Consider the following 18615-nt stretch of genomic DNA (forward strand, 5'->3'; position numbering starts at 1 on the left):
ACTGAATGGAATACTCATTAATATCAAATGCTGCCTTGGTTCACTTTGCATTAGTCAACATAAAACATGGTAGTGTGGTCCCTCATTCCACAAACTTGACATGCCATATTGTTGGCACTACCTTGATTCCAATTGTTGTTATTGTATCCTGCACCACACTGCCCATAAGTGGCATTCCCATTATGGGATAAAATAGTCATTGGTTTGGCATGGGACGATGTTGTGGCCACCACTATGGAAGGGACCTAGCTCCTTGCCTCGAATGTGTTCCTTCCTCTGCCTCTACCACCTCTAAAGAATTATATCTACTTACAAATAACACACCAAGCGTACGTTTGGTTCAATCACATGAGATTCACTTACTAATACACTTTAGAAAGTGAATCTCATTTGAACAGTACCCCAAAAGCACCAAACATAAAAAAAAATAGCACAAAACCCGAAAAACAAGCCTCACAAAAAGTGAGTTGGCACAGAACCCAAAAGTAAGATTTGGAAAGTGAATGTCATTTGTGTGAGATTTGAAATTTCATGAAAATTTGAAAGTGAATCTCTTTTGAACAGAAATTTCACTTTTCAAAAACACAACCAAATGTTCCCCAAGAAAAGAGGTGGAAGTAATCTAAGATTTCCTCCCACATAGAATCATATTGTAGCAACAATGGGCGCAACTCTGGAAATGTGGATACTCTGATTCATTGCCAGTTTAACAGTAAAATTCTTATAGTCATCGCCAACTACCTGTAGTATGTAATAAACTATATTGTATTCTTGTCATCGAAAATAATAATAATAAACTACATTGTATTCACTTATAGGTAGCTCTATCATCATCAACTGATCAAATATTTGAGTGAGATGACCCAGGTACAACAACAACAACAACTACGCCTTCATCCCAAAACAATTGGGGTCGGCGATATGAACCAAAAAAGAAAATCATTCTGGGTCTTCCACATGAATCCTTCTCCTCCAATCATTTCTATCCAATGCCATGTCCTCGGTGAGGTTCAAAGCATTCATATCCTTTCCTATCATCTCCATCCAAGTCTTCTTAGGCCTACCCCGACCTCTTTTAACTAATATATTTTCCCATTTCTCCATCCTTCTAACTGGAGCATCATTAGGCCTTCGCCGAATATGTCCAAACCACCGTAAACGATTCTCTCTCATCTTATTTTCAATGGATGCAACGCCTACCTTCTTACGTATCTCCTCGTTTCGAATCTTATCTTTTATTGTATTTCCACACATCCATCTAAGCATACGCATCTCAGCTACACTCATTTTTTTTAATATGATGTCTCTTGGCCGCCCAACATTCCGTATCGTATAGTAAAGCGGGCCTAATTGTCGTCCTATAAACCTTTCCCTTCAACCGCAATGGCATTCTACGATCGCACAACACTCCAATTGCACTTTTCCATTTCATCCACCCAACCTTTATCCTATGATTTACATCTCCATCAAATTCTCCATACTTTTGAATGATAGATCCCAAATATTTGAAACAGTCATCTACCAGTATTTCTTGCTCACCAAGCTTCACTACACTCCCATCACTACTTTGTTGCTTACTAAACCGACATTCCATATATTATGTCTTACTCTTACTCAACTTAAAACCACTTGCTTCCAATGTCTGTCTCCATAATTCTAACTTAGCATTAACCCCAGCTCTAGACTCATCAATCAAAACAATATCATTAGCAAACAACATACACCACGGCACATTTTCTTGAATTGATCTCGTAAGCTCATCCATTATTATAGCAAATAGGAAAGGGCTTAATGCAGATCCTTGATGTAACCCAACCGTTATAGGAAAATTGGTTGTCACCCCTCCACAAGTGCGAACATTGGTTATTACTCCTTCGTACATATCTTTAATTATACTAATGTACTTGAGAGAAACACCTTTCTTCGTCATTGTCCACCAGAGAACATCCCTAGGTACTCTATCGTATGCCTTCTCCAAATCAATAAAAACCATATGCAAATATTTGTTTCTCTCTCTATATCTCTCAATAAGTTGTCTAAGAAGATGTATAGCTTCCATAGTTGATCTTCCAAGCATAAAACCAAATTGATTCTCCGATATCATGACAACCTTCCTTAACCTATACTCAATCACCCTCTCCCAAAGTTTCATAGTATGACTCATGAGTTTTATACCACGATAGTTTGTGCAATCTTGTATATCACCCTTATTTTTATATAGAGGCACCAAAGTACTCTTCCTCCACTCATTAGGCATCTTATTTGTCCGTCAAATCTTGTTAAAAAGATTTGTCAACCATTCTAAATCGTTCTCACCCAAGCATTTCCAAGCCTCGATAGGTATACCATCTGGGCCAACTGCCCTTCTTGATCCAGGTAATATGAAATAAATTTATTCTTTCATGTATTCAAACAAGTGTGTCTTAAATTCATGACATTGGCAACTCACACTTGCTCATACGAGTGATGCAATGAAGTCCACACAAAATCAATAGGGCAGTCGACTACCTGAAGAAAGGTATCTTTTGAAAGTGTTAAGTTGATCCATCCTATAAATCCTTGATTTCAAGTGATCCACTCCTCATATGCTGGCTTAGGAGCCACGTGTATTTCTCTTGATCGTCTCAAAAAAAAAGTGTACTCTTGATCCATCACTCTTCACATCTTATACGGCAATGGTAGTTGTGGGGCCCTAACTGCTCTCATCAATGTGCTCCATTAGCCTAAGCTATTTGATGTAGGGAAGAACTCCCTTCCATGTGGAGTAGGAATCATTAAGTTTGATGTGCACCTTGACAAAAGACAAGGAGCTATATGAAGATTGGATGAAATGTTCACATTCGGGATATGGACAACATTAGAAACATTGAGAACTGCTAGGGGTTGTGATAGATGAAACATTCAAGTTTTTTTTAAGGAATTTTGGCAACTAATGACAAGAGATGAAATACAAAGAGGAAAGAAGGATCAAAGAGGTGATTTAGAGAATAAAGCAGAGATTTGAAGAAAGTGGTTGAAAAAGTGTTGAGAATCACAATGTGAGGAAAGAGCAGCCATTGATGATGGCAGGGAAGGTGTCACCATCAGCACTGTTGCTGCAAGAGGAAGGTAGGAAAGATACTAAGGGTGCAAATGTTAGACAATAAAGAAAGAGAAAAGATGAAGAAGATAGGTGAAAGGAGATTAGTAGATGAGGGGAGAAAAAGATAATGGAACAAACTTGGATAACAAGTAAAAGGAAAAGAAGAGGAAGAAAAAGGAAAATGAAAGTAAAAGGAGGATACCTTGGATTAATGGAGCACCTAAAGATGATAAAGTGGCTTTGATACCATAATAACTTGAAGGGAAAAGAGGATGACGCTAGGAATGCTATCAAGGAGGACACAAAGCCCCAAACCTTCTCTCTTGTATGTGGGGCTACACCATAGTATGACCTTTATTAAGATAAGATACCCCAATGGGCATATTACAAAATGATATAGAACTTACAACAAATAACATCAATGCCACTATAGTGGTGTCAAATATACACAAATATCATACGAATAAAACAATCATTTTACACCAAATGAAAAGGAAACCAAAAATACCACCAGACATGAAACTTGGGGTCAAAAAGTGGTATTATGGGTCATTAGGACCCGACCAAAGTCCATTGTATGTACAGTCTGGATAGGACCCGAGTCATGTAAAGTTTGTAATGTTTTATTTTATTCGGGTCTGGATGACACACCAGACCCAGATCCATATTATTGTAATGTAAACTTATTAATACAAGTTTAGGTTACGATTTCAGTGGTTGAAATCGTGACAGCCGCAGCCCCTCTTACCTTTCTTCTTCTGTTCTCTCTCTCTCTCTCATCTCAATACAGGTGCCAGTGGAGATTCTAACATGGTATCAAAGCGGAGATCCATCTGAGGGCCGAAGAGGTTTCCGATAGGTGCGACGATCAGAGATTTGAGGTTTTTCGTCCCTTCTCTTCTACTCTCCTTTATTTCCTTTTTCCTCCTATTTCTCATTTCTTCCCCTCTTTCTGAAATTTTCTGTGTATCCACGTCTCACATGGGCGTGACATTCACGTGGATCTGAGATTCACGTGAATCCTATTCACGTGAATCCAGACTGTGCAAAAGGGGTGATTCTATTTCACGTGAATCGCTGAAATCGATTCACGTGAAACACAGAAATAACCACGATCCCTATTTCAGATTTTTTTTCTTTCGTTTGGTATTATTTGATTTATCTCCTTTGCCCAATCTCCTCCACGCATCTATTTTGCATATTCAGATATCCCAGCCTTTCTCGGTGACTTGCTGTGTGATTTTCTTCCTGATTCTTACTTTCTACATTTGCCCGAAAACATATATAACGTGTAAAAGTGTTTTTCATCACGTCAATCTCCATTCTTTCAAGAGTGTAAAGGAAAGTTCAGGTCTGACTATCTTTTGAATCTGACAGCCTGCGATCTTCTGTTCTTAAAAAAAAAAAGGTTGATCACTTCGTGAACACTCTTGTTGAATTTTATTTCTCAATGGATCCTTATTCTTCTCAATCGAATCTTTCTTCAAGCTTTCTCAATCAACTCGTTTATGAAAAGTTGAATACATCAAACTTCTTGATTTGGAAGAGACAAATTATTCCTTTTATAAGGAGCCAAGGTCTCTTAGGTCACCTGGATGGAACCACTCCAATCCCACCAGAATTTGTCCCGAGAGAAGAGAAAGATGATAAAGGGACGAGTTCAATTGTGTATGCCAAAAATGCAGAATACCTCAACGGGGAAAGGAAAGATCAATCAGTAGTTGCATACATCACTTCTTGTCTCAAGAGGTCCTTGTTGCCATCCCTGACAATTGTACAACCCTGCAACTCTGGGAGCGATTGGTTCGGACGTATTCGCAAGTTTCACAAGCGAGGATGGTTTTTTTCAAGAGGGAATTTCAGTTGCTGAGAAAAGATTCCATGACCATCATGGAATATTTGAACAAGATAAAGATTATCACATATCAGCTTGCAGTTATAGGATGTGCGGTAAGTGACAGTGACATGGTGCAACAAACTCTGAGTGGATTGGAATCTGACTAAAATATGATAGTCACTTTACTATTGTGCCTCCCTGTCCTTCCTACATTTGATGAGCTACGAACTAAATTGATTCAGTATAAAATGACTCTAAAGGGTTTCTCTGAAGAAACTCACATTCACACAAATTCCCAAGAAGTTTTTGCCACAGCAGTGACTTATGGTAGAGGACGAGGAGGGCAAGGGTGAAGTGGACATGGAGGTCGTGATCTGCTTCGCACTCCCAATATGTTAGCTCATGCGCAGGGACAAAGATCCATCCCCACTTGCTTCCTTTGTAACAAAAGGGGGCATATCAAGGTGAATTGTTGGCATAATCCAGTAAATAAAGGAAAGAGTCCACAGACAAAAACCACAAGAAAGTTCACAAATATCAGAGACAGTAGAGAGATTAAAGATTTGCTGATATCCGCCTTGTCAGAGTTGAAATTGAAGTAGAGTGATGAAGGCACTTGGTTTGTCAACTCAGGGGCAGTGACTCATGTGACAGGCGATGCAGGTAAACTTTCTAACCCTATTCCTTATTTTGGAAAAAGTAAGATTGTCATTGGAGATGGATCCCACCATCCTGTTTCTCATGTTGGAAAAACTGTCATTCCCATGTCATATTCGACTCTTAAACTTTCTGATGTTCTTCACGCTCCCGACATCAAGAAAAATATTGTCTCTGTTTCCAAACTTATTGATGATAATAATGCTTCAGTTGAATTCACTCCCTTCTCTGTGCAGGTCAAGGACCGACGCACGAGGGAAACATTCGTTGAAGGAAAGAGACGAGGCAATATTTATGTCTTTGAAGAAGTTTCATGTCATTTTGTCTGCCCTGCTCATCTGGATTCGAAGTCTTCATTAGAGTCGTGTCCCTCCTCTTCTATAAATGTTTTTAGTATTTTTGAATGTAATAAGCCTTTCTTATGGCATAGTCGATTAGGACATTGTGGGAGTCATTTTATTGAGAAACATGTCTCTAATAATCTCATTAAAAAAGAAAGTCTCAATGGGGATGAGAAAAGTCAGAAGTGTCTCAGTTGTCTTTCATGTAAAAGTCATGTATTGCCTTTTCATTCCATTAATAAGAGAGCTTCAAAACCTTTTGAGATAATTTGTTCTAATGTATGGGGACTCGCCCCAATTGTCTCTGGATCTGGGAGCAGATACTACCTAATCTTTGTTGATAACTATTCTCGATACACTTGGATATATTTCATAAAAAATAAGTCGAAAGTTTTCCCCTTGTTCCAAAATTTTCTTTCCTTAGTTAAAAATCAATTTTCAGAGTCCATCCAATTTTTCCAATGTGATGGAGGTGGGGAGTTCTCATCTCGTGATTTTATTTCTTTTCTTCAAAATAACGGAATAGGAAGAAGGTTGTCTTGTCCACACAGCCCTCAACAAAATGGGATTGCTGAGCGAAAACATATGCATATCGTTCAAAGTGCCATGAGTATGCTTCATGACAGTAATCTTCCTATCAACCTATGGACAGAAGCTTTTCATTCTGCCGTACATGTGATAAATAGACTACCTATGGTTGTTCTGGAAAATAAGTCTCCTTATTACTGTCTTTTTGGAGCTCACCCTAGTTATTATGATCTACGCGTCTTCGGATGTGTTTGTTATGTGCATATTGATCAGTTCCTGAGAAACAAGTTTCAGGACAAGGCTCAGAAGTGTAGATTTGTGGGATACGCAGATGACTACAAAGGATAATAGGTGTTATGATCCAACCAACAGGCGCATCAGAATCTCAAGGAATGTTGTCTTTGATGAGCAAAATTTTGATCACAGAGCCGACACAACGGATATGTCGCCTAACACAACTAAAGTTTACTATCCTTGGTTGAATTGAGAACTTTTTTCTAGTTCCAATGAAGTCTGTTCCCCAGATTGTGTGCAGCAAGAAGAAGAGATGTTTGATAACTGTTGAGACGAGGTTTTTAGTTAAAAGTTTTTCTAAACTAGAGGTTATTTGAATTTTAATATTTAATGAGAGACTTGGGTGTAATTTCTTTCTTTGGACTCTCTTTATTTAATATAGAGATTAGCCCTAATCCAAAGGTAACGAGTTCTCTTTTCTATACAGCCGTCTCTCTCTCTCTCTCTCTCTCTCTCTCTCTCTCTCTCTCTCTCTCTCTCTCTCTCTCTCTCTCTCGGTTTCTGTATTTGTTTTCAGGTTGTCTACATGATATCAGAGCAGTAGATCTCAACAGCGTGATTGATCTACACCAACAAAAAAAAAACAAACAAAACTGAAAGAGGTGGAAACAGGTGTGCTGCTCTTTTTTTTCTGATGACAGATCCGTGACACGATGATTGTGTGTCATTAAGATCTGGATATGACAAGTTTTTTTTGTTGATCGAAAAAAAAAAATGAAAGTTTCTAGCTGTCGTGATTTATATGGGAGCAGCTGTCGTGATTTCTATGCTTCTGCGTGCGCATGTTATCGTGGGTCGTGAATCTGGGTGCCGAGTTCTTCTTAAAATATATTTGGGTGTTTGATTTCAGACGTGATTCCCTGCTGTGTCATGAAATTTTTTTTCAGCCGTAACATGTTGTCATTGGTCGTGAATCTGGGTGCCGAGTTCGTCTCAGATCTTATTTGGTTGTTCATTTTCAGAACATGAATATCAACAATCGTGATTCCTGCTTTGTCGTGATTTTTTTTTTCAGTCGTAACATGAGTGTTGTGAAAACAGAATGTTAATATCAATTTTTTGTTCGTGGAAGCAGCAGGTTGTGTCGTGAATTTTTTTCAGTCGTAACATGAGTGCTATGAAAACAGAATGCTAATATCAATTTTTTGTTCGTGGAAGCAACAGACGTAATTCCCTGCTGTGTGGAAACATATGTTGCTTGTTGGAAGCTTTTAATTAGTACTGTTGCTGGTCGTAGTATTGGCTGATGTGTGATTATACCACACACTATTGTCTGGGTCACTTGTCGCCTGTCAAGATTTCATTTCTGGTGCGGCAGCCTGTGTAGTCGTGGACTTGCCTGACGTGTGGTTATAACACACGTTGTTCACGTGAGTAAGTCTGATTTTTTTTTTAAGCTGAAATAGGATTTAATATTCAGTATGGGTGAATCTTCGAAATGTGATTCCAAAATTGAACATATTGGGGAGTATAAGGCTTTTGCAAATCCCTTCTCGTATGGTTCTTCTCTAAGGTTGAATGAAACTAACTATGTCAGGTGATCCAGAACTTTTATGATGTCGGTATCTGGACATCGTAAAAAACATATTTTGTTGGAAGATGAACCTAATGAAAAGGTTGGAAAGTACGTTACTTGAGACGAAGATAATGACATAGTTATGTCATAGATCATGAATAGTGTTGAACCCCATATTGCAGATGGTTTAATTTACTATCATACAGCCAAACAGATGTGGGATAATCTTCGAGATACGTACTCACAAGAGACTAATGTGAGTCGTATCCTGCAAGTCGAACAGGAGATATATAATTTGCAGCAGGGAGATCAGACCTTGTCCCAGTACTATGCCTCTGTCAAAGCTGCGTTTGAAAGACTCAATGATCACAGGCCTCTTTGTTGCTCAAAGCAAAAGGATCATCAAGAACAAACTATGGTTGCTCGGTTTCTTACAGGTCTCTCTTCAGAATTTTCTGTTGCAAAAGTCCAAATGTTGATTGGATCAGATGTACCTACTCTTGCTGATGCATACAATCGTCTGAGTAGACTTGCGATCTCTCTTCCACAATCTCAGCCTGTGACTCAGTCATCTGCTCTTGTTGTCTCGTCTGGTTATGGGCGTGGAAATATTCAGAATATCAGAGGACGAGGTCGTGGACGAGGTATGGGAGGCAGAGTAAAGCTTCAATGTACATTCTGTGAAAAATGTGGACATTTAGAAGATCATTGCTGGGATAAGCATGGTCGACCAACCTCTTCTTCATCAAAGTCATATGCTCCTAAAGCAAATGTTACTACTTTCGAGGCAACAAATGTACAGGATAATATCTCTGCAAGTGGCAGTAGTATCACCCTCAGTCGTGCTGAATATGATGAGCTGATAGCTCTTCGCCCCTTGAGTTCAACCCCTCCTGTAGCTGGTGTTGCCTACTCAACAGGAAATCATCTTCATCCGACTGACAGTAAGTGGATTATTGACTCTGGTGCATCCAGACACTTGTGTGGAAATTCACTTGTTTTTTCAAATCTAAAGGATATTACTGTTCATCGAGGAGTCTCATTAGCTGATGGGAGTTCCTCCCCGGTTGTTGGTCAGGGAAATATTTTTATATCCTCCTCCTTACAGTTGAAAAATGTTCTTCATGCTCCAAACTTTCCTCAAAGTCTACTCTCTGTTAGTTGCCTTACAAAAGAACAAAATTGTAGAGTAATATTTGATCCGATGGGTTATCATTTTCAGGATTTGCTGATGGGGAAGAAGATTGGTGGAGGCTATGAAGAAAATGGAGTCTACTACCTACATCATCCAGTGGGTAATGTTTATGCTGCAGTGGAACACTCATTCAGTCATGTTTAGTGGCATCGTCGTCTTGGTCATCCTTCATTGTCAAAGCTTCGTTCAGTCTTTCCTCAAATTCCTTCCACTACATCATTTCAGTGTGAAGCATGTCAGCTGGGCAAGCATCATCGAAGTTCGTTCCCTTCGAGTCAGAGTCAGTCTAGTAATAAAGTTTTTGAACTTCTTCATGCAGATGTATGGGGTCCTAGTAAGATTCCTACTAGGACTCAGTGTCGATATTATCTTGTTATTGTTGATGATTTCTCTAAGTTATCATGGGTGTTTTTAATAAAAGAACGATCTGAAGTTCCAAGTATTATCAAATCCTTAATTCTTGAAATAAAAACTCAGTTTGAATCTATTGTCAAGATTGTTCGCACTGATAATGCTCTTGAGTTTAAATCAAAAGTTCTGTTACAATTTTACCAAGATCATGGCATCCAACCCCAAACTTCTTGTACCTATTCATCTCAACAAAATGGGGTGGCTGAGCGAAAACATCGGCACCTGCTTGATGTTGCCCGGACCATTATGATTCAATCCAATGTTCCTGCATTATACTGGGGTGATGCGATTACCACTGCTTGTTATCTGATCAACCGCATGCGTGGGTGATCAAATTCCATTACATATCCTAAAACCTAATGCCCCACTCTTCTCTTTCTCGCCAAAAATATTTTGATGTGTTTGTTTTGTACACAAACTTGGACCTGACTGTGATAAGAAAGGCGATTTATGGCATGAAACAAAGTCCTCGTGCATGGTTTCAGAAGTTGTTTGAAGTGATGTCACGCTTTGGCTTTAATAGGTCAGCGGCAGATCATAGATTGTTTATCAAGAAAACTAACTCAGGCATAGTTGTTATGGTGGTATATGTGGATGACATCATTTTTACAGGAGACAATGTGAAAGATATTGAAGCCACAAAGGCTCATCTTCAAAAACACTTTGTTACAAAAGACCTTGGTTCACTTAGATATTTCCTGGGTATAAAACTTGCTAGGAGCCGTGAAGGGATGGTTTTGTCTCAACGGAAGTATGTTCTTGACTTATTAAAGAAAACGAGAATGTTGGGAGCTAAACCAGCGAATATTCCCATGGACCATAAAGTTCAGTTGTTTGAAGAAGGGTCAAAACCGGTTTATAGTAAAAGCTATCGCTCCCTAGTAGGGAAGCTACTGTATGTAACTATGACCAGGCCGGATATTGCTTAAGCAATAAGCAAAGTTAGCCAGTTTATGGACAAACCAACTGAGGTACACTGGAATGCAGCTATAATGATTCTCAGATATCTAAAATCTTCTCCTGGAAAGGGGTTATTGTTCAGGAAAGGTGGAACTCTGGAGATAGTGGCCTATTATGATGTTGACTATGCAGGATCTGTAGTGGATAGAAAATCTACCACAGGATTATGTGTGTTTCTGGGAGACAACTTGATTTCTTGGAGAAGTAAGAAACAAAATGTGGTTTCTAGGTCGAGTGCAGAATCAGAATATCGGGCTATGGCCCAAACAGTTGCTGAATTGATGTGGGTTCGTACAGTTCTTCATGATCTTCAGGTGAAGGTTTCCTCTCCTATGACCATGATGTGTGATAACAAGGCTGCCACATATATAGCGAACAATCCTGTCTTTCATGAGAGAACAAAGCACATTGAGGTTGATTGCCACTATGTAAGAGATATGGTGCAAGCTGGTCATATCACTACCAAATATCTAAAGTCAGAAGACCAAGTTGCAGATATGTTTACAAAGCCTCTTGCTAGACCAAATTTCTCAAAATGTTGTGACAAGCTGAGCATGATTGATATCTATGCTCCAGCTTGAGGGGGAGTGTTGAGACTAAGAGGTTTTTAGTTAAAAGTTTTTCTAAACTAGAGGTTATTTGAATTTTAATATTTAATGAGAAACTTGGGTGTAATTTCTTTCTTTGGACTCTCTCTATTTAATATAGAGATTAGCCCTAATCCAAAGGTAACAAGTTCTCTTTTCTATATAGCCGTCTCTCTCTCTCTCTCTCTCTCTCTCTCTCTCTCTCTCTCTCTCTCTCTCTCTCTCTCTCTCCCTCGGTTTCTGTACTTGTTTTCAGGTCGTCTACAATAACACTAGAACATCGGGATCACAGAATGAGGAGCAAGAAACATCATTCGTACCGGGCAGATACAAAGGCATTTTCTATTCTAGACAGAGACCGAAAGCATCAAGCCATAAAGATCATGCCTCACTCGCCGATCCTACTTCCTCTCATACTCTTGAGGTCAGAAAATCAAATCGCATACGACATCCTATTGATAAGTGGGTCAGCTATAACAACTTCTCCTTGGATCTTCAGATCTTTTTAACTGCACTCAATAAGGAAGATGAACTCATTATGTACTATCAGGCAACCACTTGTATCAAATGGGTAGAAGCCATGAATGATGAAATGCAGGCCTTACATGAATGTGGAACCAGGGAAGTTGTTCCCAGACCACCTGACAAAAAATGTTGTCGGATGCAAATGGGTCTACAAAATAAAGTATAAGCCAGATGGAACCATTGAACGATATAAGGCAAGACTTGTGGCAAAAGGGTTTACCCAAGAAGCAGGGCAAGACTATGATGAGACCTTCAGTCCGCTGGTGAGAATGGGAACAATTCGAATTATTCTTTCCGTGGTTGTTGAACATGGATGGAAGTTGAGTCAGCTTGATGTGAAAAATGCATTCTTGCATGGTGATTTGAAGGAGAAAGTTTACATGGAACAACCCCCTAGATATCAAGAACAAAATTGTAAAACCCATGTGTGCAGGCTAAAGAGAGCTATCTATGGTCTAAAACAAGCATCCCGTTCTTGGTTTGATAGCTTCTCGCTTGAGATTCAAAAACATGGATTTTCACGCTCCGTACTGGATTACTCATTATTTATTTTTAGAAGCCAGAATGTGACCACTCTACTATTAATTTATGTTGATGATATTGTCATCACAGGAAACTCTGAAGCTCACATCAAAGAAGTAAAAAACTTACTAGGTCAGAGGTTCAAAATGAAAGATCTTGGTGTACTGCGCTATTTTCTTGGTGTAGAAGTTGATAACCAGGCTCATGGCTTGACGCCCACTCAGCACAAGTACACCGTAGATGTTCTCAGCAAGGCAAGCATGAAAGACTGCAAACCTCTAGGAACTCTAAGTGTGCTTCACCAAAAACTTAACGCTCATGATGGAGATCTGTGCGAGGACCCCGCCAGGTATCGCAGTCTAATAGGAATGTTACAGTATCTCACATTCACTCATCCTGATATTGTTTATTCAGTCAATCAAGTGTTTCAGTTTATGCATGCACCACGTACTGAACATATGAAAGCGGTTAAGAGGATTCTTAGATATCTGAAATGGACTATTGGGCATGGATTGATATATTCACCACAGTCATATGGCAAGGATGAGCGTGAACTTACAGTATATTCTGATGCAGATTAGGCAGGAGATCCTGATGAACGAAAATCTACATTAGGATATTGTCTTCATTGAAAGAAATTTAGTCTCTTGGAGCAATAAAAAACAAAAGGTTATCGCTAGATCAAGCATTGAGGTTGAATATAGATCCATGGTTGTTGCTACTGCCGAAGCCACATGGATCAGGCATCTACTAACTGAAGTAGGAGAAAAGATCTCACACTCTATCTTGTTATGTGACAACCAAAGTGCTCTCAACATGTCATTTAATCCAGTACATCACAGTCGTGCTAAGCACATTGAGATCAACCAACACTTTGTGAGACAAAAAGTTCAAGAAAAAGAGATTGAGCCTGAGTTCGTCAATACTGAAAGACAAGTTGATGACATATTTACAAAGAGCTTAACAAAGGATCGTTTTTTGATGCTTAAAGGCAAGTTGTTCATAGTCCAAAACCATGATCAACTTTAGGGGGGGTGAAAAAGTGGTATTATGGGTCATTAGGACCCGACCCAAGTCCATTGTATGTACAGTCTGGATAGGACTCGAGTCATGTAAAGTTTGTAATGTTTTATTTTATTCGAGTATGGACACACCAGACCCGGATCCATATTATTGTAATAACAACAACAACTACGCCTTCATCCCAAAACAATTGGGGTCGGCGATATGAACCAACAAAGAAAATCATTCTGGGTCTTCCACATGAATCCTTCTCCTCCATTCATTTCTACCCAATGCCATGTCCTCAGTGAGGTTCAAAGCATTCATATCCTTTCCTATCACCTCCATCCATGTCTTCCTAGGCCTACCCCGACCTCTTTTAACTAATATATTTTCTCATTTCTCCATCCTTCTAACTGGAGCATCATTATTAGGCCATCGTCGAATATGTCCAAACCACCGTAAATGATTCTCTCTCATCTTATTTTCAATGGGTGCAACGCCTACCTTCTTACGTATCTCCTCGTTCCGAATCTTATCTTTTATTGTATTTCCACACATCCATCTCAGCATACGCATCTCAGCTACACTCATTTTTTGAATATGATGTCTCTTGGCAGCCCAACATTCCGTACCATATAGTAAAGCGGGCCTAATAGCCGTCCTATAAAACTTTCCCTTCAACCGCAATGGCATTCTACGATCGCACAACACTCCAGTTGCACTCTTCCATTTCATCCACCCAACCTTTATCCTATGATTGACATCTCCATCAATTTCTCCATACTTTTGAATAATAGATCCCAAATATTTGAAAGAATCATCTACCGGTATTTCTTGCTCACCAAACTTCACTACACTCCCATCTCTATTTCGTTGCTTACTAAACCGACATTCCATGTATTATGTCTTACTCTTACTCAACTTAAAACCTCTTGCTTCCAATGTCTGTCTCCATAATTCTAACTTAGCATTAACCCCAGCTCTAGACTCATCAATCAAAATAATATCATCAGCAAACAACATACACCACGGCACATTTTCTTGAATTGATCTCGTAAGCTCATCCATCACTATAGCAAATAGGAAAGGGCTTAAAGCAGATCCTTGATGTAACCCAACCGTTATAGGAAAATTGGTTGTCACCCCTCCACAAGTGCGGACATTGGTTACTACTCCTTCATACATATCTTTAATTATACGAATGTACTTAAGAGAAACACCTTTCTTCATCATTGTCCACCAGAGAACGTCCCTAGGTACTCTATCGTAAGCCTTCTCCAAATCATTAAAAACCATATGCAAATCTTTGTTCCTCTCTCTATTTCTCTCAATAAGTTGTCTAAGAAGATGTATAGCTTCCATAGTAGATCTTCCAGGCATAAAACCAAATTGATTCTCCGATATCCTGACAACCTTCCTCAACCTAGACTCAATCACCCTCTCCCAAAGTTTCATAGTATGACTCATGAGTTTTATACCACGATAGTTTGTGCAATCTTGTATACCACCCTTATTCTTATATAGAGGCACCAAAGTACTCTTCCTCCACTCATTAGGCATCTTATTTGTCCGCCAAATCTTGTTAAAAAGATTTGTCAACCATTCTAAACCTTTCTCTCCCAAGCATTTCCAAGCCTCGATAGGTATACCATCTGGGCCAACTGCCCTTCTTGATTCCATATTATTGTAATGTAAACTTATTAATACAAGTTTAGGTCACGATTTCAGTGGTTGAAATCGTGACAGCCGCAGCCCCTCTTACCTTTCTTCTTATGTTCTCTCTCTCTCTCATCTCAATACAGGTACCAGTGGAGATTCTAACATAAAGGTCATGCGAAATGATAAAAATGCCACTAGTCGCTTGGTCAATAATAACTTTGTGTTCCCTGTTTATTCCTGTATGGGACCATTTTTGTGTAAAGCAATAATAAGTTGGAAACTTGGAAGGAGGTCGCAAGTACTTTTTCCAGCTGTGGCAGTCCTAGATGAACTTCTTGAACTTGATATAATAGTGTTTGCCTTCTAATCTTGTTTCTTTAACCAAAAGGAAAGGACCACCATTAGTTATAGATAGGTAACAAAGTCAAAACTCCAGTATATGGTATTAATAGATAACGTCAGTTGGATCTGGATATTGGATCCAGATCCAATATTCAGATCCAATGATAAGAAAACAGAATCACTACTTTCCTACTTTGTATTCTTTCCTATTTTCTCCTTTTTCTTTATTGTTTCCTTTTATTTCAGTTTCCTTATTGTATAAGGAAAAGACTCTTTCGTAAAGATGATTGTAATGTTGTGTTTTATAAATAGAGCATCATGCCCCACGATTTTCCCATTGGCAATCGCTTCAGCAGCAACACTTCTTTTCTCTTCCTACTTTTTCTTGAGATAGTTCTGGACATCTAGAGGTGCCATATTTATTATGGTATCAAAGCAGGAGATCGATTTGATCTATTGAGGAATGTTCCAGACATCTTGGATTTTATACCTTGCTTCTCCAAGTTTTTCCCTTCTTCTTTCTTCCTCTTCTTGTTTCTTCTATTGACCTATCATCTTTTGATCCCAATCTCTTTCTTTGTGCTACTGTCATTTGATTGAGGATATATTCTCATATTGATGTTTCTTGATTGACGTTAATATTGTTTTCCTCTTTCTTTCCTATTTGGTCACACTGGTTATATTTTCTTTGAATCTTCCCTGCATGCTTAGTTTTACAGATCTGAAAATCAGATACGAGTTTCAGATCTAATAGTCTTGATTGACGTCAATACAATTTCTTTCTTTATTTCTTTCTTCCTTATTCTTTATTGACGTCAATACATAATCCTTACCCTGCTGTTTCAGTTTTACAGACCTGAAATCTGATTTTAAAAAAAATTTGTTCTCAGTTCAGATTTACAGATCTAAAATCATATTACAGAAAATCTGTTTTGCTTCACCATCACCTTATCCTCTTGGCTTTGATTAAAAAAAAGGAAGGCTATTTTATATTAGAAACTGTGGGTTTCTGATCAGAGTGTGACTTCTTCTGTCTGCTGGGTTTACCAACCAAAAAAAAAGGACGGTCCAGCTTTGTATTGACGAGATTGGTTAAATACTCTTCATATCTTTTACGCTGGTCTGGTTTCCCACGGATTCAATCATCAACCGTCTCTATCCTCTACCTTTCTACCCCAATTGGTTTCTGAAAAATTAAACAATTCTAATTTTTAAATTTGGAAGACGCAAATAACTCCTTTTATTAGGAGTCCAGATCTCTCTGGACACCTTGATGAGTCTATCGTCCCTCCACCAGAATGTCATCAAGCAGGGCACAGATGAGAATGAGGTTGTGTTACGGACCATTTTTCTACCCCAGGTCCAACCCAGAATATCCGCCCCAGTGGCAGCCGCCTAGCCTGTTTGGGACTCTGCATTAATCAGAGTCCACCTCAGCCTGAAGTCCAACACAGGATGGGACTCTGGTGGGACGCCGCCCTGGAGATTCTCACTTCCTTCAGGACTCCCACTCGCCACCAAAGTCCTCCAAAGAGGGGTTGTGTTACCGACCCTTTTCTACCCCAGGTCTGACCTAGAATATCTGCCCCCAGTCCTGGATCCGCCCCAGTGGTAGCTGCCCAGCCTGTTTGGAACTCTGAATTAATCAAAGTCCACCTCAGCCTAGAGTCCTACTCAGGTTGGGACTCTGGTGGGATGCGCCCCCCCCCCAGGAGATTCCCACTTCCTCCGGGACTCCCACTCACCACCAGTCTCCTCCAGAGAGTGGGATGTCCCCCCTGGCTTAGTTGTCAAAGGCGCTAGGCGAAGCCTAGGTGATGAGCCCCTAAAAAGACTAGGCGGGGCATAGGCAGACTGGCGGTACCCCAAATAAATTTTTTTTTAAAAACATATAAAATATGTAAACAAACCACTAAAATTAATAACTAACATGTATACAACATAAAATCAATCAACAATAAGCAATATATAAATAATATGTTGTCGAACACTGTAAAGCAATTATATTATATAAAAATAGTCAAATAGATAACAATGATAACAAATTATCTTTCCACCTTTTTTATATTCATGATCACCCATCTTTTCGTTCCTCTCATAGTTGTTGGGGTTCCTTCCATCCTCATTTTTAACAAAATGAGGAGGTTTGTAGCTTCTAGTATGATTTTCGAGATTCTCACTTCCTTCCATCCTCCTTCCTTCCATCCTCCTTCCTTTCATTCTTCATATTTTGAAACAGAAGGCTTCTTTAATCTATTCTCTTCCATAGTCAATTCTTCAAGAGTTTCCACTATGGAAGGAATACCTCCTCTATGAAGGAGAGCTGACTTGGCTCCCTCAAATTCAGGTCTAAGTCCGTTAATAAATTGGTATAAATGCTTCGTTTTAATTTGGTTTTCACGGAGTTCTACGTTTTGTGGGCAATGTCACTTTGGATCAAGAAGAGCCAACACATCCCAAAGAAGAGAGAGTGCATTGTAGTATTCTCTAATGCTCATCTCTTCTTGAGTCAAGGTTCTCACCTTGTTTTGAACATTACATATGTATGCAATATCTTTAAGACTATAAATGTTTTTAAGATATTTTCACGCATCACTAGCAAAATCAAATTTCGCCAAGCTAGAACATTTGTGGATGTCCACACTATTGATGAGCCATCCAATTATTTTGGAATGGCCCATCCTCTACTCTTTCTATTTCTTTTCATAGTCGGAAACGGCTTTACCCGTTTCCTCTCCTTGAAGTGCAACCTCCTTTCCATTCTCAATTTTCGTAAGAATGAGCTTAGGCGCTTTTTCGGTACCGTCCACCAATCCCTATAATCATTTTTCCCATATTTTGTGTTTTACTATGGATGCCATATCACATAGTTAGTATCGTTTAGGAGTACGGGAATGAAGACCCGCTGACAGGAGGAACCCGAAAAACACCTGGCCAACCATAAAAATTTTTGAACACCCAATCGTTGTCGCAGTGCGCAACATGTGCAATGGCCGGACCAGCAACTGCTGCACTGTGCCGCAGTTGCGCGCATCAGGTGCACGCAACCGCACCCACAAGTACCGCAGCCGCGCGAACCGTGTGACGCACATGAGGTGCCGCAGCAGCACCGCACCGCGTGCCACGAGGATCAAAAATTTTGGTCCCCTATATA

General features: G+C 39.4%; 1 protein-coding gene across 1 annotated transcript in view; it reads right to left on the reverse strand.

The window, feature by feature from the left end:
- The window catches only part of LOC149838993 (uncharacterized), a 111957-nt gene that overhangs the window by 44808 nt on the left and 48534 nt on the right, over positions 1 to 18615 (reverse strand). The window lies entirely within an intron of this gene.

This window comes from Nuphar pumila, chromosome 5 (genome assembly GCF_984573655.1).
Source record: "Nuphar pumila chromosome 5, dmNupPumi1.hap1.1, whole genome shotgun sequence".
NCBI lineage: Eukaryota > Viridiplantae > Streptophyta > Magnoliopsida > Nymphaeales > Nymphaeaceae > Nuphar > Nuphar pumila.